This window comes from Schistocerca serialis, chromosome 7 (genome assembly GCF_023864345.2).
Source record: "Schistocerca serialis cubense isolate TAMUIC-IGC-003099 chromosome 7, iqSchSeri2.2, whole genome shotgun sequence".
Classification (NCBI taxonomy): Eukaryota; Metazoa; Arthropoda; class Insecta; order Orthoptera; family Acrididae; genus Schistocerca; species Schistocerca serialis.
In genome coordinates this window covers 17,138,509-17,161,744 of record NC_064644.1, presented here as the reverse complement: position 1 = coordinate 17,161,744, position 23,236 = coordinate 17,138,509, and positions in this window count along the sequence as shown.

Here is a 23,236-nt window from a genome sequence, read left to right as displayed (position 1 = left end):
AACAGAGCATGCACAATGTCGGCACTAGTACAGTGTATATCCACCTTTCGCAGCAATGCAGGCTGCTATTCTCCCATGGAGACGATCATAGAGATGCTGGATGTAGTCCTGTGGAACGGCTTGCCATGCCATTTCCACCTGGCGCCTCAGTTGGACCAGCGTTCGTGCTGGGCGTGCAGACCGCGTGAGACGACGCTTCATCCAGTCCCAAACATGCTCAATGGGGGACAGATCCGGAGATCTTACTGGCCAGGGTAGTTGACGTACACCTTCTAGAGCACGTTGGGTGGCACGGAATACATGCGGACGTGCATTGTCCTGTTGGAACAGCAAGTTCCCTTGCCGGTCTAGGAATGGTAGAACGATGGGTTCGATGACGGTTTGGATGTACCGTGCACTATTCAGTGTCCCCTCGACGATCACCAGTGGTGTACGGCCAGTGTAGGAGATCGCTCCCCACACCATGATGCCGGGTGTTGGCCCTGTGTGCCTCGGTCGTATGCAGTCCTGATTGTGGCGCTCACCTGCACGGCGCCAAACACGCATACGACCATCATTGGCACCAAGGCAGAAGCGACTCTCATCGCTGAAGACGACACGTCTCCATTCGTCCCTCCATTCACGCCTGTCGCGACACCACTGGAGGCGGGCTGCACGATGTTGGGGCGTGAGCGGAAGACGGCCTAACGGTTTGCGGGATCGTAGCCCAGCTTCATGGAGACGGTTGCGAATGGTCCTCGCCGATACCCCAGGAGCAACAGTGTCCCTAATTTGCTGGGAAGTGGCGGTGCGGTCCCCTACGGCACTGCGTAGGATCCTACGGTCTTGGCGTGCATCCGTGCGTCGCTGCGGTCCGGTCCCAGGTCGACGGGCACGTGCACCTTCCGCCGACCACTGGCGACAACATCGATGTACTGTGGAGACCTCACGCCCCACGTGTTGAGCAATTCGGCGGTACGTCCACCCGGCCTCCCGCATGCCCACTATACGCCCTCGCTCAAAGTCCGTCAACTGCACATACGGTTCACGTCCACGCTGTCGCGGCATGCTACCAGTGTTAAAGACTGCGATGGAGCTCCGTATGCCACGGCAAACTGGCTGACACTGACGGCGGCGGTGCACAAATGCTGCGCAGCTAGCGCCATTCGACGGCCAACACCGCGGTACCTGGTGTGTCCGCTGTGCCGTGCGTGTGATCATTGCTTGTACAGCCCTCTCGCAGTGTCCGGAGCAAGTATGGTGGGTCTGACACACCGGTGTCAATGTGTTCTTTTTTCCATTTCCAGGAGTGTATATATTTATTTATGAATATATAGACACTAGTTCAACTACCAGAGATTAATGCGTAAAGCATTTGCCGAATAAAAGAAGCTTTAAGCACTTCGTTTATTAGTTTTAGAATAACTTACCATATCTTAGAAGCTAGATTAAGGAAAGGCAAACCTACGTTTCTAGCATTTGTAGACTTAGAGGAAGCTTTTGGCAATGTTGACTGGAATACTCTTTCAAATTCTGAAGGTGGCAGGGGTAAAACACAGGGAGCGAAAGGCTATTCACAATTTGTACAGAAACCAGATGGCAGTTATAAGAGTCGAGGGACGTGAAAGGGAAGTAGTGATTGGGAAGGGAGTGAGACAGGGCTGTAGCCTATCCCCGATGTTATTCAATCTGTATATTGAGCAAGCAGTGAAGGAAACAAAAGAAAAAATCGGAGTAGCTATTAAAATCCATAGAGAAGAAATGAAAGCTTTGAGGTTCGCTGATGACATTGTAGTTCTGTCAGAGACAGCAAAGGACTTGGAAGAGCAGTTGTACGGAATGGACAGTGTCTTGAAAGGAGGGTATAAGATGAACATCAACAAAACCAAAACGATGATAACGGAATGTAGTCGAATTAAATCGGGTGAAGCTGAGGGAATTAGATTAGCAAATGAGACACTTAAAGTAGTAAAGGAGTTTTGCTATTAGGGGAGCAAAATAACTGATGATGGTCGAAGTAGAGAGGATATAAAATGTAGACTGGCAATGGCAAGGAAAGCGTTTCTAAAGAAGAGAAATTTGTTAACATCGAGTATAGCTTTAAGTGTCAGGTGGTCGTTTCTGAAACTATTTGTTTGGAGCGTAGCCATGTATGGAAGTGAAACATGGACGATAACTACTTTGGACAAGAAGAGAATAGAAGCTTTCGAAATGTGGTGCTACAGAAGAATGCTGAAGATTAGATGGGTAGATCACATAACTGATGAGTAGGTACTGAATAGGACTGGGGAGAAGAGAAGTTGGTGGCACAACTTGACTAGAAGAAGGGATCGGTTGGTAGGTCATGTTCTGAGGCTTCAAAAATTGTTCAAATGGCTCTGAGCACTATGGGACTTAACTACAGTGTTCATCAGTCCCCTAGAACTTAGAACTACTTAAACCTAACTAACCTAAGGACATCACACACATCCATGCCCGAGGCAGGATTCTAACCTGCGACCGTAGCGGTCACGCGGTTCCAGACTGTTGCGCCTAGAACCGCACGGCCACTCCGGCCGGCTCTGAGGCATCAAGGGATCACCAATTTAGTATTGGAGGGCAGCGTGGAGGGTAAAAATCGTAGAGGGAGACCAAGAGATGAATACATTAAACAAATTCAGAAGGATGTAGGCTGCACTAGGTACTGCGAGATGATGAAGCTTGCACCGGATAGGGTAGCATGGAGAGCTGCATCAAACCAGTCTCAGGACTGAAGACCACAACAACAACAACACCTTTCGCTGTTATCCTATCCTAGTGTTTTCTTTTCCTTTTTTTTTTAATCTTATGGGACTTAACTGCTAAGGTTGTGGCAGAGCGGTTCTAGGCGCGTCAATCCGGAACCGCGCTGCTGATGCGGTCGCAGGTTCGAATCCCACCTCGGGCATGAATGTGTGTGCTGTCCTTAGCTTAGTTAGCTGTAAGTAGTTCTAAGTCTAGGGGAGTGATGACCTCATATGTTAAGTCCCATAGTGCTCAGAGCCATTTGAATCATTTAACGGCTAAGGTCATCAGTCCCTAAGCTTACACACTACATAACCTAAATTATCCTAAGGACAAACACACACACCCATGCCCGAGGGAGGACTCACACCTTCGCCTGGACAAGCCGTGTCCTAGTGTTAAGACGTGTCGTGCCATTTCTTACTGATGAAATTGGGTTAAATAATGAAAGTGATTTTGAAGCAGAGTGATTTCGTCTTTTGTAATACCAAGGGTCCCAGCGCCTCAAATTCTGGAAAATTATTAATATTATTTTAAGTTTATGCAGAGAATTCAGATGGGGGCGACGATCTTCCCGGCGACGCTGCTCAACAGTAGAGGTACCTGAATGTGTTCATCTTTTTCCTTTCGTGGCCGCTACCGTCAATTTCAGTATATTTGCCGCGACATTCAGAACCTGCAGTCTTTCTTTTCATCTAATTTCGAAGTCCACGCATTTACGTTCTAACATCAATAAAATGCATTTAACTGTAATTATTTTTATCCAGGCCACGGAGGATGATTGCACTCAAAATGTACGTGTCTCTACCCCGTTCGTATGATCGCATACATTTGAGTGTGTAGAAGCGTAACTTTATTTAAGACTAATTTCCTAAACAGTATTAACGCTTTTTTTTTTTGACCACTCATTCGCGAATGTACGTGCCCTCTTATTTGATGTAGTCAGTCGGCCGTATTCCTTAATAACATTGTTTGTAATATTCAGTGGCTTAGTTTCCACAGTTGATCTTTGCCTGTGTCGCAACAGCGCTTCACGCGAAATATTAATTACGCGACATTCAAAATTTCGACGACCGACTGAACAAATATTTTTCTAACAATAACAATAACATAAAGAACCTCCAACATCGCAGCGCATCAGCAATTGTTGGTTAATATATTAAAAAATTTGAAACCCGCCTCGATTGCGAAAAAAAGCACCTGGTGTTAACCTAGGTTTCGGCGTAGATAACTACACCTTCTTCAGTTACAAATTGGGGCGTTTACTCAGAGCCCATAATTTCAGAGTCGCCTATTCTACTAATAATAGGTTACATAGGAATTTAATCCACTCCTTGCACAATAAGAGCGATAAACTTTCCCAATCAGGAGTATATAAATTACATGCGGGGATTGTCCAAAATTTTACATCGGGCGCACGGGACGAGCTCTGGGTCTCAGGTATAAAGAGCATATTCCTACTAGAAGCGGAACACCTTATGCAAACGGCTCATGCGCCGAGCCCTCCAGTTAATATCGAGTTACTTCATGCCGAGGTTAAGGGCTTAAAACTGGATGTTTTGGAAGAAATGCAGATCTTTAAGCATCTGCAACATGATAAAGACAATATCCTTAACGACCAACTCCTACTAAGAAACAGAAATTTTTTTGAAGGTTTCGCACCTTTAATTTGTTCTTCATACTCGTAAATCTGATGTGGGGATTTTCACATGCGTGCGCTGATCGGCGAGCGCGGTTCGTCAAGCTGTTCATCTTCTTTCTTTTTCTTCATTTCCTTTACGATGAAGGTGATTTTAGCCCGTTGAACACCGCACGTTTTATCCCTATAACTTTATTACCACGACGTCTTTAGTTTACGACCCCTAAGCCGTCGCCCCCCCCCCCTCCCAGGTGAACTATTGGCTTTAGGAATAGTTTTTAAGAGTTCCTCCTGTTGTCATAGGTAGCTTCATATATGTTTTTTTCCTAGCATAAACAACCGTGTGCAGTTATCTTTAAGCTTCATCTCCTAGTTAGCTCGTCACTTATTCTATCTTTTCTATTTTTTGATATACGTTGATCCGCGGTTGGGAATAGAAGGGATATTTAGCCACGACCGATGTATAAACTTTCACGTATTCGTATGCGCATGCGCTTTCAACTAACTTCCCTTGTCTTGCGCATGTGCACAGGTAGCGGGTCAGGCGTGTAAGTGAGCGACCATTTGTAGCTGCAGTTTATGGCGGGTCATGGTCCATCGAACATAGGCCAGTGTGAGGTGGAGGTTACACCATTAAGTTAGGTAACGGTTTAGACTTTGTACATATGTACTGTTTGTGTTTTCCTTTTTTTCGTTTATAAATGTATAGCTATGGTGTTCTTTTAATCATTGACAAAGGTCTTCTGAGGCACTTGTGGGTTTTATTGTTCTGAAGAAGGTGTAGTTATCTACGCCGAAACTTAGGTTAACACCAGATGCTTTTTTTCGCAATCGAGGCAGGTTTCTAATTTTTTAATACAGTAGCAAAACATAATAATATAAAGAGGACGCGTTACACTATCTTTGCTACCTCCGGATCACGAGTCCCGGGTTCGATTCCCGGCCGGGTCGAGGATTTTCTCCGCCCGGGGACTAGGCGTTTGTGTTGTTCGCATCATTTTATCACCATTCGGCAAAGTAGCGAGATTGGACAGCGAAAAGACTGGGCGCTGATAACCGCGCAGTTGAGGGCCCCATATCCTCATCATCCAGTGGTGGTACTGGCGTACAAATTCCAGCTTGGGTGCACGAACCAGGCGTCTGCCGCAGAGGCCCATATGCAGCAGTGTTCGCTGACCGATCGTTGAGGACAAACGTTGGCAGCCCATTGGTTCATCTGGCCAGTCACTTGTTCAACATTTGCACGTCCGCATCCCCACAGTAGTCTTTCACCCCTGTCATCTGTGGCCCATGGTACACCACGGTTGTCTCGGCACCGGTTTTGGAGAGTGGTATTTTACCATGCACGATATACTTTAACCACAGCATACCAACAAAGTTAGCCGTTTCGGAAATGCTTCCACCTTTTGCGCAAAAGCCAATGATCATGCCGTTTTCGTCGCCAGATAAATCGACAAGTCCAGCATTATGACCTCGAGTACAGTTTTCTGCGTCCCCCTGACACACTTTACGTACCCTCCACTGCTGGTGCTGCCACTTACTGTCCGTGAGTGGTTATTACACTTTGATGCTGAACATTGGCGGTGATTCCATTAATGTGACCGAGAGAGGTGCCGCGGTGGTTAGCACACTGGACTCGCATTCGGGAGGACGACGGTTCAATCCCGCGTCCCGCCATCCTGATTTAGGTTTTCCGTGATATCCCTAAATGGCTTTAAACGAATGCCGGGATGGCACCTTTGAAAGGACACGGACGACTTCCTTCTACATCCTTCCCTAATCCGATGGGGCCAATGACCTCGCTGTTTGGCCACTTTCGTCAAATCAAACAACCAACCCATTAATGTGACTGGTCCGTGTAATTACATTATTACACTTATCATGTATGCACGCAGACGAGCAAAGTCCGTAAATTACACTGATAAGTTCAAACATACTGATCACATGCTTGATAGTACACTCCTGGAAATGGAAAAAAGAGCACATTGACACCGGTGTGTCAGACCGACCATACTTGCTCCGGACACTGCGAAAGGGCTGTACAAGCAATGATCACACGCACGGCACAGCGGACACACCAGGAACCGCGGTGTTGGCCGTCGAATGGCGCTAGCTGCGCAGCATTTGTGCACCGCCGCCGTCAGTGTCAGCCAGTTTGCCGTGGCATACGGAGCTCCATCGCAGTCTTTAACACTGGTAGCATGCCGCGACAGCGTGGACGTGAACCGTATGTGCAGTTGACGGACTTTGAGCGAGGGCGTATAGTGGGCATGCGGGAGGCCGGGTGGACGTACCGCCGAATTGCTCAACACGTGGGGCGTGAGGTCTCCACAGTACATCGATGTTGTCGCCAGTGGTCGGCGGAAGGTGCACGTGCCCGTCGACCTGGGACCGGACCGCAGCGACGCACGGATGCACGCCAAGACCGTAGGATCCTACGCAGTGCCGTAGGGGACCGCACCGCCACTTCCCAGCAAATTAGGGACACTGTTGCTCCTGGGGTATCGGCGAGGACCATTCGCAACCGTCTCCATGAAGCTGGGCTACGGTCCCGCACACCGTTAGGCCGTCTTCCGCTCACGCCCCAACATCGTGCAGCCCGCCTCCAGTGGTGTCGCGACAGGCGTGAATGGAGGGACGAATGGAGACGTGTCGTCTTCAGCGATGAGAGTCGCTTCTGCCTTGGTGCCAATGATGGTCGTATGCGTGTTTGGCGCCGTGCAGGTGAGCGCCACAATCAGGACTGCATACGACCGAGGCACACAGGGCCAACACCCGGCATCATGGTGTGGGGAGCGATCTCCTACACTGGCCGTACACCACTGGTGATCGTCGAGGGGACACTGAATAGTGCACGGTACATCCAAACCGTCATCGAACCCATCGTTCTACCATTCCTAGACCGGCAAGGGAACTTGCTGTTCCAACAGGACAATGCACGTCCGCATGTATCCCGTGCCACCCAACGTGTTCTAGAAGGTGTAAGTCAACTACCCTGGCCAGCAAGATCTCCGGATCTGTCCCCCATTGAGCATGTTTGGGACTGGATGAAGCGTCGTCTCACGCGATCTGCACGTCCAGCACGAACGCTGGTCCAACTGAGGCGCCAGGTGGAAATGGCATGGCAAGCCGTTCCACAGGACTACATCCAGCATCTCTACGATCGTCTCCATGGGAGAATAGCAGCCTGCATTGCTGCGAAAGGTGGATATACACTGTACTAGTGCCGACATTGTGCATGCTCTGTTGCCTGTGTCTATGTGCCTGTAGTTCTGTCAGTGTGATCATGTGATGTATCTGACCCCAGGAATGTGTCAATAAAGTTTCCCCTTCCTGGGACAATGAATTCACGGTGTTCTTATTTCAATTTCCAGGAGTGTATATTGGTCCACATTTGGAATGGAGTACAGCACTATTCTGCGATGCAAAAAATGATTCAAATGGATCTGAATACTACGGCACTCAACTTATGAGGTCATCAGTCCCCTAGAACTTAGAACTACTTAAACGTAACCAACCTAAGGACATCACACACATCGATGCCCGAGGCAGGGTTCGAACCAGCGACTGTAGCGGTCGCGCGGTTCCAGACTGTAGCACCTAGAACTGCTCAGCCACCTCGGCCGACCTCTGCAATGCATGGATTCGACAAGTCCTTTGTAATTTTCCAGAGGTATACAGGACCAGATGCTCACACACAGATCACACAATTCCCGTACACTACATGAAGGTATGCACCTGGTCTGTAATAACGTTTGCCAGCCAGTGTGACCGAGCGGTTCTAGGCGCTTCAGGGTGCATATTCTGTATCTTTCCGCCATTGTGTCGATCGTTTCGGTACTCAATAGCACCTAACGGTCTAGTACTCGAATTAGAGCACCAGCATTATTCCGTATGCATTTCGGAAGCGATACGCTAGGGTCTAGAGAACCGAAGCGCTGTTGTCGGTTCGCATCGTGCAAGCCAATCAAAAGCAAGCGGCCGCAGATCCGCGCATGCGCACTGCAGCGCGCACAGCGCCACCAACACAAAGCGGCTAGCAGACGACACAGGCGCGCTATTCTTCGAAACACCGAAAATTGCGTTTACGCTGACATAACGTTATGGCATAACGCATACGCCGCGTTCCATCGAATTGACGTGCCCGTCTTCATCGCTGTTGCCTCCTCCTTAACAGTATATCCATTTCCATGATCCTTAGCTGAAATGCATAGAAATTTTTACAGTTTCCCTGACCGCATGTTTCCGTGCATGCATAATATCGATAGCGTATTTGACTGTATTTTGCAGATTGTCGTAAATGCCACATTATGTCATCTTATTCACATTCAGACTGACATCGTGTTTTGGATTTTACATTTCGGAAAATGAGTTAGCAATAGTGTGTAGTACCACATTGTACTAATACATCTATAAAATCAGCCGAAAAATTGATTCTGAGAGTTTCAAAGAATAAGAAGATAAACAGAATGTGGTTATAACTCGCTCCTAAAGATCCAAATGATTAAGTAGCCCACTTCCCTATATGATACGTCAACGATTTGGGTCTTAAAAACAAAATTTAAAAAAAACGCATTTTCAAGAGCTCTTGCAGGTCATAGAAGTTTATGACATGCATCTCAGGAATCAAAACGTTTCGTATATGGCGCTACAGTCTAATAATATTATGGCCGAGATCTCTCATCTCTGTCTACTGTTGTTGAGGATTCGATCGCAGATAAATACTTGAGACATTCCCAGTAATTTATATTGTGCTCTTAGATTCCTGTCTAACAGCATACTCAAAAATCGCTACATATTCAGAAAAAATGGTGAATTATTTCTGACAAGAAAAAATATAAAGGTCACTGTCGGTTGTTTCACTCATAGCAACTTCACCTCCAGCAATTTCATATTTCGTTTTTTAAACACACAGAAATCACGAAATCATTACTGACGAAGTGCGCTCTTACATGTAAGTAATAACGAATATTGCAGAAAAATCTTAACTTACACGAATAAAAATTTCTGAGAACGTGTAACATATATGAAGAGGAAAATAATTTTACACCCATCCATGTGCGATCCCGTGTTCTTTCAGATCGCATTCCGCGCGCTAACCACTTGGCTACTCCAAACAATGTAAACGTGACGCTCAATTCTTTTCCTATAACGGAACGTACGCTGACTTCATTGCCAAAAGGTGCTGCGTAAGTCATACATGCGTTATAGTTTGGAAGGTTTCCAATATCAGGCTTCACATGATTGCTTTCCGTTGTTATTTGAAAGTTGTAAACACGTTTGGATAGTTGCTAACTAAACCATTTGTGGGAAAAAGTACACAAAGTCACTAATATCGTCAGTCCACACTCATGTAATATACGTAAGCGCAGGCGATGTCTTGATATTTGGCGATCTTCTTATTTGCATAAAAATAATACGTATTTTGAGAGAATATTCACCGAAAACGTTTTATTTTTTTGGATGTAATCATTCACAGTAACAACCTAACCTAACCATATTTCTACCAAAGGAAAATAGCCTATTATGAACTCACTTTCCAGCCGGTTGCGTCCTCTGGTGATTCTTTAATAACACAATCACTAAATCCAAATCTAAAACCCTTAAATATGTTTAAAATAACAAGTTATAGGTGTACATAAACCACAGCTCACCGATCGACAGTGCCACACCGAAATGCAAAATCTCTCGGTACAATTGTAAAATCGGTGGGAGGACCGTTCGGTAACAGCTGTCAGAAGCTTACTGAATAGGATATTTCGGTAAAGAACCGAAAATGACGTCACTACCGAGACTAACCTACCACATAGATCGGTATGAACGATACAAAATAGGGCTTCAGTCTGGAACTGTGCGACCGCTACAGTCGCAGGTTCGAATTCTGCCTCAAATATGGATGTGTGTGATGTCCTTAGGTTAGTTAGGTTTAAGTAGTTGTAAGTTCTAGGGGACTGATGACCTCAGATGTTAAGTCCATTAATGCTCAGAGCCATTTTTTTTTGTAACAACGTTTAGATAGCCCACAGCTGCCATCATTACCATAGGTCGATGGAAGCTCATGTGATTGTTCTCCATAGCATATTACTGGCCCACCAATCTGCATCTGTGGCGCGATGTATGTTTCGAGTGGCTGTTCAGCTGAACGATGGCGTACCAGGACATGACCATCACCGATCTGGTGACGAGAAATGTGACTGATCAGACCAGCTGACACATTCCTTCCCTTGATCCACAATCCAGTCTCGATGATACAGTGCCACAGCAGTCGTAGTGAGGATATCTTTGGGTCACCATGGGGACACGAGCGGTTGTCTCAAGATTAACAATATGCTCTGAACGGTGTGCCCCAAAACACTTGCGCCTGCAGCAGCTTTGTACTTGTCAGATCCCTCACAGATTGCCGCCTGTCTCGTGTTAGAGACGGGAGAAGACAACAAACGTCTACATTCTGTGATGAGGTGAAGTCTTCCAACACCTTGTCGCCTTAGAGCGTGTAACACCAATATCATTATTACTTATAGTTACACAACTTCTTTGCCCTCTTATGTTTAATGCGTCTTCTGTAACACCCTGGTCATTGAGGTCACAAGTATGTAAATTTTTATTCATTATTTGTGTCAAGTTATCCTAATGCAAATAATCTGTGGTCGAAATTTTAAAAGTAGTGTTGTGTGAAAGAGCAGGAAATGTTAAAACTTTACAGGTTCATGGACAGGGTACTTAGGTTCGTAATCATGTAAAACATGAACGGAAGACTCTCTGCAGCGAAAGTGACTTTGGGGAAACGGAAAAGGTGGATTTGGCGGTTGAACTGCAACGCTCCTTTGCGGAATGAGTTATCTGGTGGCAAGCGTGCAGACTGGTAGCACCTTGTGAGCTGGACGAGACAAGACAAGCAGCAACATTATTTAATACAGTCTCGGCTGTGAAGGAAATTTGGCTCTTTACTGTGGAAATTCGACAATAAGAAGAGAATTTTCAGAGTTTGTTACACTACAAAAGCCATGGATAGTTTTGTCTCCTGTTTTTTGCGTAACCTCAGGAAAACGACACAGCTGTTACCTTCGTCTCAAAGAATCGGCTGAGTGCTCTGTAGTTGCTTCGACCAGTTATGTGTTTTACCATAGAATAATAAGTTTGCGTTGAGCAGCCTTATTTTATCCTTAGTTATTTACCTAGACAGGACTCTATTCCCGGGTATCCTATTTTATTGAAATGAAAAGTAACTGATTTCTGCAATACCATTTAACAACTTTTGTTGTGTAGTAGATTTCTTTACTATTCAGCGTATTTTATTTCTGAGGTACTCCACATGTTTTGCATAGAAGGATAGTCCGTATGATTGCCAAGAAAAGATCTTAAATGCTTTGCTCCAGTGGCGGTCTTACTGAAATCTCAGTGCAGTATTACAATTACCGGCTAAAACCGTGATGATTCGTAGTTACTGGCTAGTAAACTGGGAGGGGCAGCTTAAGGATCAATTACCATCTTTCTTTATTGGTGTCAGAGGTACACTAAAATGAACACACGTACACTCCTGGAAATGGAAAAAAGAACACATTGACACCGGTGTGTCAGACCCACCATACTTGCTCCGGACACTGCGAGAGGGCTGTACAAGCAATGATCACACGCACGGCACAGCGGACACACCAGGAACCGCGGTGTTGGCCGTCGAATGGCGCTAGCTGCGCAGCATTTGTGCACCGCCGCCGTCAGTGTCAGCCAGTTTGCCGTGGCATACGGAGCTCCATCGCAGTCTTTAACACTGGTAGCATGCCGCGACAGCGTGGACGTGAACCGTATGTGCAGTTGACGGACTTTGAGCGAGGGCGTATAGTGGGCATGCGGGAGGCCGGGTGGACGTACCGCCGAATTGCTCAACACGTGGGGCGTGAGGTCTCCACAGTACATCGATGTTGTCGCCAGTGGTCGGCGGAAGGTGCACGTGCCCGTCGACCTGGGACCGGACCGCAGCGACGCATGGATGCACGCCAAGACCGTAGGATCCTACGCAGTGCCGCAGGGGACCGCACCGCCACTTCCCAGCAAATTAGGGACACTGTTGCTCCTGGGGTATCGGCGAGGACCATTCGCAACCGTCTCCATGAAGCTGGGCTACGGTCCCGCACACCGTTAGGCCGTCTTCCGCTCACGCCGCAACATCGTGCAGCCCGCCTCCAGTGGTGTCGCGACAGGCGTGAATGGAGGGACGAATGGAGACGTGTCGTCTTCAGCGATGAGAGTCACTTCTGCCTTGGTGCCAATGATGGTCGTATGCGTGTTTGGCGCCGTGCAGGTGAGCGCCACAATCAGGACTGCATACGACCGAGGCACACAGGGACAACACCCGGCATCATGGTGTGGGGAGCGATCTCCTACACTGGCCGTACACCACTGGTGATCGTCGAGGGGACACGGAATAGTGCACGGTACATCCAAACCGTCATCGAACCCATCGTTCTACCATTCCTAGACTGGCAAGGGAACTTGCTGTTCCAACAGGACAATGCACGTCCGCATGTATCCCGTGCCACCCAACGTGCTCTAGAAGGTGTAAGTCAACTACCCTGGCCAGCAAGATCTCCGGATCTGTCCCCCATTGAGCATGTTTTGGACTGGATGAAGCGTCGTCTCACGCGGTCTGCATGTCCAGCACGAACGCTGGTCCAACTGAGGCGCCAGGTGGAAATGGCATGGCAAGCCTTTCCACAGGACTACATCCAGCATCTCTATGATCGTCTCCATGGGAGAATAGCAGCCTGCATTGCTGCGAAAGGTGGATATACACCGTACTAGTGCCGACATTGTGCATGCTCTGTTGCCTGTGTCTATGTGCCTGTGGTTCTGTCAGTGTGATCATGTGATGTATCTGACCCCAGGAATGTGTCAATAAAGTTTCCCTTCCTGGGACAATGAATTCACGGTGTTCTTATTTCAATTTCCAGGAGTGTACATTACATACAAAGAGGCTGTGGTTGATTGTTGTTGTACACATTAAATAAAATAGGGAGTCCGTTCTTTTGAGTTCTGCATAGGTTGTGTTTCCCTTGGAAGTCCACAAAAAACGTTGATTCTGTAGGAGTGTTGCAATTATCCTCGTCAGCGCGTAGTCGTTAGTCAGGTTGTAGATTTTGTGAAGTTACTATGCAGGTCTGGAAATAACTGTTTATAATTTCATTTGTAGATGTTTAGTAGCTTTTCTCATATTGTGTTGTGACTAAAATGTTCAGCTTAGATCTGAGTCTAGTGGTAGATTAGTTTTTGGGTGCCCATGATAACTGATAATTCTTGAGCTAGTTTTTAATTTAATATTACAACTACAGCATTAATGACGTGTACTTGCCAATTCTGTAACATTTGTCTGCTCTAATAAGCAACAGGCAACAACTATTCAAACGATACTAGATGTAGGTGCATCATGTTCCATTTGAGCTAAATATCATGAGGAAGTTAATGCTCCTTGAGACTAAAAACAGTGATCAGAACAAATAATATAATTACCTGAAAATCATTTCAGTGACTATTTTCCAATAATTAAACTGATAAAAGAATTTCGGGTCCACCGTCAGTAAATCAAATACTTGTAATGATCATTAGTTTGCTGCTTTACTATGCAGACTGTAGGTGTTACTGAGAGCTAGTTATTGACTAAACGTCTTAATATTCCTCCCATGTTATTCGTGCCAAATCACGGTTATATTGCTTGCTAAAGTGTGCTACCGGCTCGTGTCCTACAAGTAAAAATAGAATGCCAGCTTCAAGTACAATAAATATTAGTAATTAACTTGTTTTACAAAGAGTGCTAGTACTTGGTACGACTTTGCTCAGTTTACATTATACTAATAGAAACTTGTTTCGGTTCCCATTTGTTTGCTATTGCTCCCTTTCAATAGTAATCTTTCGAGATACTGAAACCAGTCTGATACCTTATCTGTTACTCACGATCACGGTCAAATTAAAATTTTATCTTAGGAGTAACAGCACCAGCGAACTGCTAATTTAGTAAGAGCCCGCTATGTCATACGTGGTTCCACCACAGCATAACATATACAATCGCCACACTCACTGATGTGAAAATTCTTACTAGCTGACATTCGGTGCAACACTAGTGCCCCAAGTGGTGTGAAAGCAGCTGTAAAATTAAAGTTTGTTTTTAATCATTTTTTACTTAATTAGGAAAACAGCTATTAAATTATTGCTTTCAAAGCACTATTAAGTTATCAAGAGACATTAATGATCATGAGATACATGTAAAATAACCGAATATCCTTGATTCGGTGACATGAGCTACAGCTTAATGATGAAGAAATACACTCCTGGAAATTGAAATAAGCACACCGTGAATTCATTGTCCCAGGAAGGGGAAACTTTATTGACACATTCCTGGGGTCAGATACATCACTGACAGAACCACAGGCACATAGACACAGGCAACAGAGCATGCACAATGTCGCCACTAGTACAGTGTATATCCACCTTTCGCAGCAATGCAGGCTGCTATTCTCCCATGGAGACGATCGTAGAGATGCTGGATGTAGTCCTGTGGAACGGCTTGCCATGCCATTTCCACCTGGCGCCTCAGTTGGACCAGCGTTCGTGCTGGACGTGCAGACCGCGTGAGACGACGCTTCATCCAGTCCCAAACATGCTCAATGGGGGACAGATCCGGAGATCTTGCTGGCCAGGGTAGTTGACTTACACCTTCTAGAGCACGTTGGGTGGCACGGGATACATGCGGACGTGCATTGTCCTGTTGGAACAGCAAGTTCCCTTGCCGGTCTAGGAATGGTAGAACGATGGGTTCGATGACGGTTTGGATGTACCGTGCACTATTCAGTGTCCCCTCGACGATCACCAGTGGTGTACGGCAAATGTAGGAGATCGCTACCCACACCATGATGCCGGGTGTTGGCCCTATGTGCCTCGGTCGTATGCAGTCCTGATTGTGGCGCTCACCTGCACGGCGCCAAACACGCATACGACCATCATTGGCACCAAGGCAGAAGCGACTCTCATCGCTGAAGACGACACGTCTCCATTCGTCCCTCCATTCACGCCTGTCGCGACACCACTGAAGGCGGGCTGCACGATGTTGGGGCGTGAGCGGAAGACGGCATAACGGTGTGTGGGACCGTAGCCCAGCTTCATGGAGACGGTTGCGAATGGTCGTCGCCGATACCCCAGGAGCAACAGTGTCCCTAATTTGCTGGGAAGTGGCGATGCGGTCCCCTACGGCAGTGCGTAGGATCCTACGGTCTTGGCATGCATCCGTGCGTCGCTGCGGTCCGGTCCCAGGTCGACGGGCACGTGCACCTTCCGCCGACCACTGGCGACAACATCGATGTACTGTGGAGACCTCACGCCCCACGTGTTGAGCAATTCGGCGGTACGTCCACCCGGCCTCCCGCATGCCCACTATACGCCCTCGCTCAAAGTCCGTCAACTGCACATACGGTTCACGTCCACGCTGTCGCGGCATGCTACCAGTGTTAAAGACTGCGATGGAGCTCCGTATGCCACGGCAAACTGGCTGACACTGACGGCGGCGGTGCACAAATGCTGCGCAGCTAGCGCCATTCGACGGCCAACACCGCGGTTCCTGGTGTGTCCGCTGTGCCGTGCGTGTGATCATTGCTTGTACAGCCCTCTCGCAGTGTCCGGAGCAAGTATGGTGGGTCTGACACACCGGTGTCAATGTGTTCTTTTTTCCATTTCCAGGAGTGTACTTTTGAATATGTGTATAATTGCAGATTAGTACACAAAAAGCAAGAGAATATAAACACATATTTCGCGCATGAGAAGAATATGTTACTCTTGTCTGTTCTTATTATGACATGCACTTCCCTTTGACTCAACTTTTTTTTAGTGAGCCTAATGTTTTGCATGGCCTTGCACTTCACTCAGCTTTCTGATACACAAATATTCTTGGAAATGTAGTTACTTTTGTTCCAAAAACGAATGCACTGAAGATTCTTTTCGTTTGTGGCTCCAATGCATCAACAATTGTGGAATTGGTTTCTTCTGTGTTGGGAATGGGTTTTATTGGTTTTGTTCTTGTACTATCACGTTTGTGGTGTTTTTCCCTCAGTTACAAATGTGGCTGCTAAGTTAGGTATTGTAGGTATTGTTTTCCATACGTGTTATCTATCTTTCAAATTCACTGATTTGACTGGAAGTGTAGCGGGAAAGCTTCACGTTTCTGAATAGATATGCGACGCCTCTCTGCAACAGGTTCGATCTCCTGTTGTTCGTTAGCGATTTTTTTGTTCTTAAAGAATATTACAACCTACAGTAAATATCTGTAGGTTACAAGAAAATCGGAAATAGATTGTTGGGTAACTTAGTGGTTCACGCCTCGTAGGGTCGTTAGGAAATCTAAAAAATTGCAAATGCAATGTCTTCTTCTTGTTGTTGCTTCAATCTAATGCGATACAGACGCTCCCGTTCGTAAAAACCATTCCGCAGACCAATATAAACAATTACCATTTGCTTTCGCTGTCACTAGATCTCGCCGGACTCAACAGTATAACTTGCTGGCCGCTTGGCGCGCTACAGTCGCAGTAGATGACAAAAGAGAGACGCGTGTCGCGACTGTTATATTAGCTGTGGTTTCACGCTAAGTCAACCACTTCTCGCAGAGACTCACCACAGCAGCATGCGAACAGCGGACCAGATTTGCCGTCTCTGCTCATGGCAAGGTGCCAGGCCATGATAAAAGTCAGTGGTTTTCCCCTTTATGGAACTTAAGTTCGATAGAATAATTCCACATTTGCCTCTGCCGCGCTTATACACTTTCCTTACCGCATCACGTGCCCACAACGGCACCAGACGGCAGTTTCACATACCTTGGTTAGTGGTCGTAATGCTTTAGTACATCCGAGTTATCTTCAACAGTTTTACTTTGTTGCAAATATTATTAAACATCGTCAGTAATATCGTCAATAACTTAAGGTAATGGTGCCTTGTGCAATATTTTACCAGTGTGCTGTAGTATTGTGGCCTATAGTTTTTGATTTGCAGAGTAGTAATTGTAACCATATTGTATAACTGAACTTTTGAAGTCCATTTGAATTTTATAATTAATAGTTTAACACTGCGAGGAATAAAGTAAGCGCAGTCCAGAACCGCGGGACTGCTACGGTCGCAGGTTCGAATCCTGCCTCGGGCATGGATGTGTGTGATGTCGTTAGGTTAGGTTTAAGTAGTTCTAAGTTCTAGGGGACTGATGACCACAGAAGTTAAGTCCCATAGTGCTCAGAGCCATTTGAACCATTTGAACTTAACTGCTAAGGTCATCAGTCCCTAAGCTTACTCACTACTTAACCTAAATTATCCTAAGGACGAACACACACACCCATGCCCGAGGGAGGACTCGAACGTCCGCCCGGACCAGCCGCACAGTCCATGACTGCAGCGCCTAAGACCGCTCGGCTAATCCCGCGCGGAAGGTGTGTGCAGGACCACTTCTTTTCTGTTTTCCCTCTGTTCGTCTATGGTGTCATTTGATGTGGCTTTTTTTCCAGAGGGCAGCGAGCCCTCCTTCCTAAACGCTGAGCTACCGTGCCGGCACCACACTGTTACGTGAAATGCTGCTTGCTGCTCTAAAATCCCTCATACTCTACTAGTAAATCCCTTTTCCCATAGCCCATTCAGGCTAAATGGTCTAGGAACTTTAAACGGACGTCTTCCTGCTTCTTCTCACATAGTTTGAGCAAAACATGTGGACTCATCCCGCGCCCTCCTGTTGGCTGTTGGGCAGATCTACCTAACTCTCCTCCAAAACTCTACTGGAAAGGGCCTTCTTGAGCAGATAACCTACAGAAAACACTTTCCTCCTAAATACTCATTTTTTTGCCACCATCTATTCGCTTTCGACTTACAAGGTTAGCAATCGTAACTAATTTTACATATATATCAAAATCAGAAGGAATTACAATATAATTTAGATAAGCAGTAACATCAGAAATTGAGTCCGCCTTGTTGCAAAACACCTTGTTATTCGTTTATTTCTTCATTATCCCAACGAATAAGAAGGTGTTTTGCATCAAAGCGGACTCAATTTCTGATATTACTGTTTTTCTATGCAAACACGGACCAAATGGAAGAGCGCAGTTTGTTTTTAACCATATTTACTGTTAATTAGCAAACACTTATTAAGTTACTGCGTGGTTTCACCCCAGCATAACGTATACAATACCCACACTCACTACTGTGAAAATTCTTACCAAGTGACGTTTGGTGCGGTACTAGGATATTCGGCTATTTTACACGTATCTCATGATCGTTAATGTCTCTTGATAACGTAATTGTGCTTATTATTATAATTTAGATAAGATATGTGAATAGTGTGGAAATTCGCACTGAACAGTATAGAGTGTGAGGACGTCCATTTGAATGCTATGCGAACTGCTGTCAATTTCTGTTAAAAGGAAATGAATTTAGAGGCAGTCTACTCAGCTGAACAGCTACGAATTACAGGCAGAACAACCTGAAATGAATCAGTCGTATAGAAAATGATGTATTCGTCCTTCTTTTAGAGTAACACTACACACTTAGGCGTAACATGGAAAAAAATTGAAAGGACTGCTCATTTTGTGTTATCACGAAACAAGACATTGTATGTCTAGGATGATAAGTAACTGAGATGGGACGGCAAAATTAAAACAACGGAGTTTTTCATTGTGGCGAAATTTCAGTAGAAACTTTCTCCTCTGGCTGCCAGCATATTTTGTTGCCTCCCGTTTACACAGGATGAAATGCGTATGTTTTTGGATAGGCTCCACCATTAGCGAAACAGTTCTGTTTTTTAACCCAAACATGTTTCACTGCAGTTGCAGCATCTTCAGTGGGCTTTTGTTTTCCATATGTTAAAGATAGAGAGTGTTGTTTGTTGTTTGTATACATGTAGCTATTAGTTTTTAAATCGTAATTACAGATATTTGAAAGAAACACGTAAATTACGAATTCATACCCAGGTATAAGTAAACATAAATTACGAATTCATACCTAAGTATGAATACATAAATAAATCTGTAATTACGATTTAAAAACTAATAGCTACATGCATACAAGCAACAGAGAACACTCTGTAACAGATGGAAAATAAAAGCCCACTGAAGATGCTGCAACGGCAGTGAAACATGTTTGGGTTAAAAAACAAAATTATGTTCAATAAATGAAAAGCAGCAGTTTCCTTTTGTTCTACAATATTACTTTTATTGTAAACCGGTTTTCGGCTTACAAGGCCATCTTCAGACATTTACTATTATCACCAAAGAAGTTAAATGTTAGCAGACACCATTGGAAGAGAAGTAACACATCTAGACTGATGTAGAAACATACAGTAAGTAACATGTTTGCAATGAAAAAGTAAAAACTGAACTGTACATGAATAACAATGGAGTAGACAGGAAAACCTTTAGCACAAAATAGGAATAGCATGCCTACATAACAGTCTCTATTAATAAACAAAACTAATAAAATAAAATTAGTACTAGACAAGGCTTCATCAGGAGGTATGAAACATGGAGAGAGATACACAACAAATTAAAAGAGACAGTTATCAATGTAAATACAGAATACATAAGGAACTTAAGCAATATCAATAAGATAAACAGAAATAAATAAATGCAGGAAAATGGAGGCGTTTGAAGGAACCTACAGTCTAAGAGTGTGGTGGTACTGCATTTTAACATTAACAGTATAATCAAAGCAGTGGCTGTGTGACAGTTTTCATTAAATAAATGAGAAAAGTAAAATATGAACAGTATTTGATGAGACAACTACAAGGGGTGTTAAACATGGACAGTAATATAAGTACCAGTTAAAAGAAAGCCTTAACTATTGAAACTACAGTCTATGTGGAATACAAAGACAACTTCAACAAAACAAAACAACTTAATGAATACAGGAAAATGGGAATATGTAGAATGAGAGAGTGTGGGAAGTAATGAACAACAAAGATGGTTATATGAAGTTTAGGAGAGGGGAAATGTTGAGCTGTGTCTGGTCATTTAGGATGAGATCTGGACTGTGAGCAAGATGTTTGTTAGTTTCCAGGGCTTCGAGCAGGTTGGGCTTATGGCCTTTGTTTGTTAAGTGAAATACATGGGACACTGGCTGGTAATTGTGACCCTCACTCAGAACATGCTCAGCAAATGCAGAGAGTGAATTCTGCAACCTCCAGCTGCATTTGTGTTCAGCCAGCCTAGCTGATATGTCTCTGCCTGACTGACCAATGTAAAATTTGTCACAATGAGAACAGGTGATTTTGTATACCCCACTGTTGGCTAATAACTGGATCTTGTCTCTGCTATTAAAAACACACGGCGCTGTCGTGTTCCTGACATAGTAGGAAACCGTATACTTGCAGGATTTCAGTGCTTTGGGTACAATCTGTGATACCTGACCCAGAAATTGTAGTGCACACCATTTCTTACAGACAGTGGATGGGGAAGCAGATGGGGCGTAAAGGAGGGGTATAATTTTCGTTTTTGTTTCCTGTGCAAGATGTGGTCAATAAGAACTGGATTGTAGCCGTTAGCTGTGGCAATAAATTTTATTGTTTCCAACTCTGCTTTAAAATCATCTCTGGACATGGGGATAGATATGAGTGCAAGGCTGCATGTTTGTGTGCTATGGGGTGTTGTGAGCAAGAAGGTATTTTATTTATTTTTATTTATTCATTTATTTATTGTTCCGTGGGACCACATTTAGGAGAAGTCTCCATGGTCATGGAACGAGTCAATACATGAAATTATAACACGATTGTAGAAACAGATAAAATGAAATATAAGAAACATATTCAGGTGACAAGTCGTTAGTTTAAATAAAGATAATCAAGAATGTAACACTGGAATTTGCTTAATTTTTTAGCTCTTCCAGGAGCTCCTCGACAGAATAGAAGGAGTGAGCCATGAGGAAACTCTTCAGTTTAGACTTGAAAGTGTTTGGGCTACTGCTAAGATTTTTGAGTTCTTGTGGTAGCATATTGAAAATTGATGCAGCAGAATACTGCACTCCTTTCTGCACAAGAGTCAAGGAAGTGCATTCCACATGCAGATTTGATTTCTGCTTAGTATTAACTGAGTGAAAGCTGCTAACTCTTGGGAATAAGCTAATATTGCTAACAATAAACGACATTAAAGAAAATACATACTGTGAGGGCAATGTCAAAATTCCCAGACTATTGAATAGGGGTCGACAAGAGGTTTTCGAACTTACACCATACATAGCTCGAATAGCCCGTTTTTGAGCCAAAAATACCCTTTTTGAATCAGAAGAATTACCCCAAAAAATAATACCATATGACATAAGCGTATGAAAAAATGCGAAGTATACTACTTTTCGTGTTGAAATGTCACTTATTTCAGATACTGTTGTAATGGTAAATAAAGCGGCATTTAGTTTCTGAACAAGATCCTGAACATGGGCTTTCCACAACAGCTTACTATCTATCCGTACGCCTAGGAACTTGAACTGTTCCGTCTCGCTTATAACATGCCCATTCTGTCTGATTAAAATGTCAGTTCTTGTTGGATTGTGGGTTAGAAACTGTAAAAACTGAGTCTTACTGTGATTTAGCATCAAATTATTTTCCACAAGCCACGAACTTATATCATGAACTACATTATTTGATAATGTTTCAATATTACACACAAGATCCTTCACTACCAAGGTGGTGTCATCAGCAAACAGAAATATTTTTGAATCACCTGTAATACTAGAAGGCATATCATTTACATAAATAAGAAACCGCAGTGGCCCCAGCACCGACCCTTGGGGAACGCCCCATTTAACAGTGCCCCATTGGGACTGAACATCATTACCACTCTCAATATTGCGGAGGATTACCTTCTGCTTTCTGTTCTTAAAGTAGGAGGCGAACCAATTGTAAGCTAATCCCCTTACTCCATAATGTTCCAACTTCTGCAGTAATATTTTGTGGTCAACACAGTCAAAAGCCTTCGTTAAATCAAAGAAAACACCTAACGTTCGCAACCTTTTATTTAATCCGTCCAAAACCTCACAGAGAAAAGAGACTATAGCATTTTCAGTTGTTAAGCCATTTCTAAAACCAAACTGTACATTTGACAGCAAATTATGTGAATTTAAATGCTGCAGTAACCTTGTATATACAACCCTCTCGATAACTTCAGCAAACACCGATGGCATAGAAATAGGTCTATAATTGTCAACATTATCCCTGTCTCCCTTTCTATAAAGTGGCTTCACTACTGAGTACTTTAATCGGTCAGGAAACCGACCACTCCTAAAGGAAAAGTTACAGATATGGCTAAGTACTGAGCTAATATATGTGGAACAATACTTCAGTATTCTGCTAGATACCCCGTCATCTGTGTCTGTAGTTTTTTTCTGCAAATTTTGAAACAATGTGTGTGTGTACTGATGTCAGTGGTGAGATCTAAGAAGTTTATGGATTTGTTGCCAATCTCCATAGTGAACTGGATATTTTTATGTTGAATGTTTAGGTTTTTCAAGAATGTGTTGAGTTGTCTTGTAGTACCAGTCCATATACACAGGACATCATCTGCATATCTAAACCAGTATTTGATGTTTGCACTCAAAGGTTCTGTTTTAGGAAAATTTTGATCAAAATGGTCCATAAATATTTCAGCCAACAGTGGACTAAGAGGGGAACCCATAGCTAAGCCCTCTAATTGCTTATAAAGAGTCCCTTGGAACTGGAAATAGTTCTGTGTGAGGCGTGTGTGGCCAGTCTCAAGTCATTCAATTCTACAGGATTGACAGACTTGTGCATCAGCTCTGTCAGGATATCAATGCATTCTACTACTGGTACGTTAGAAAACAAACTGCTGACATCAAAGGATA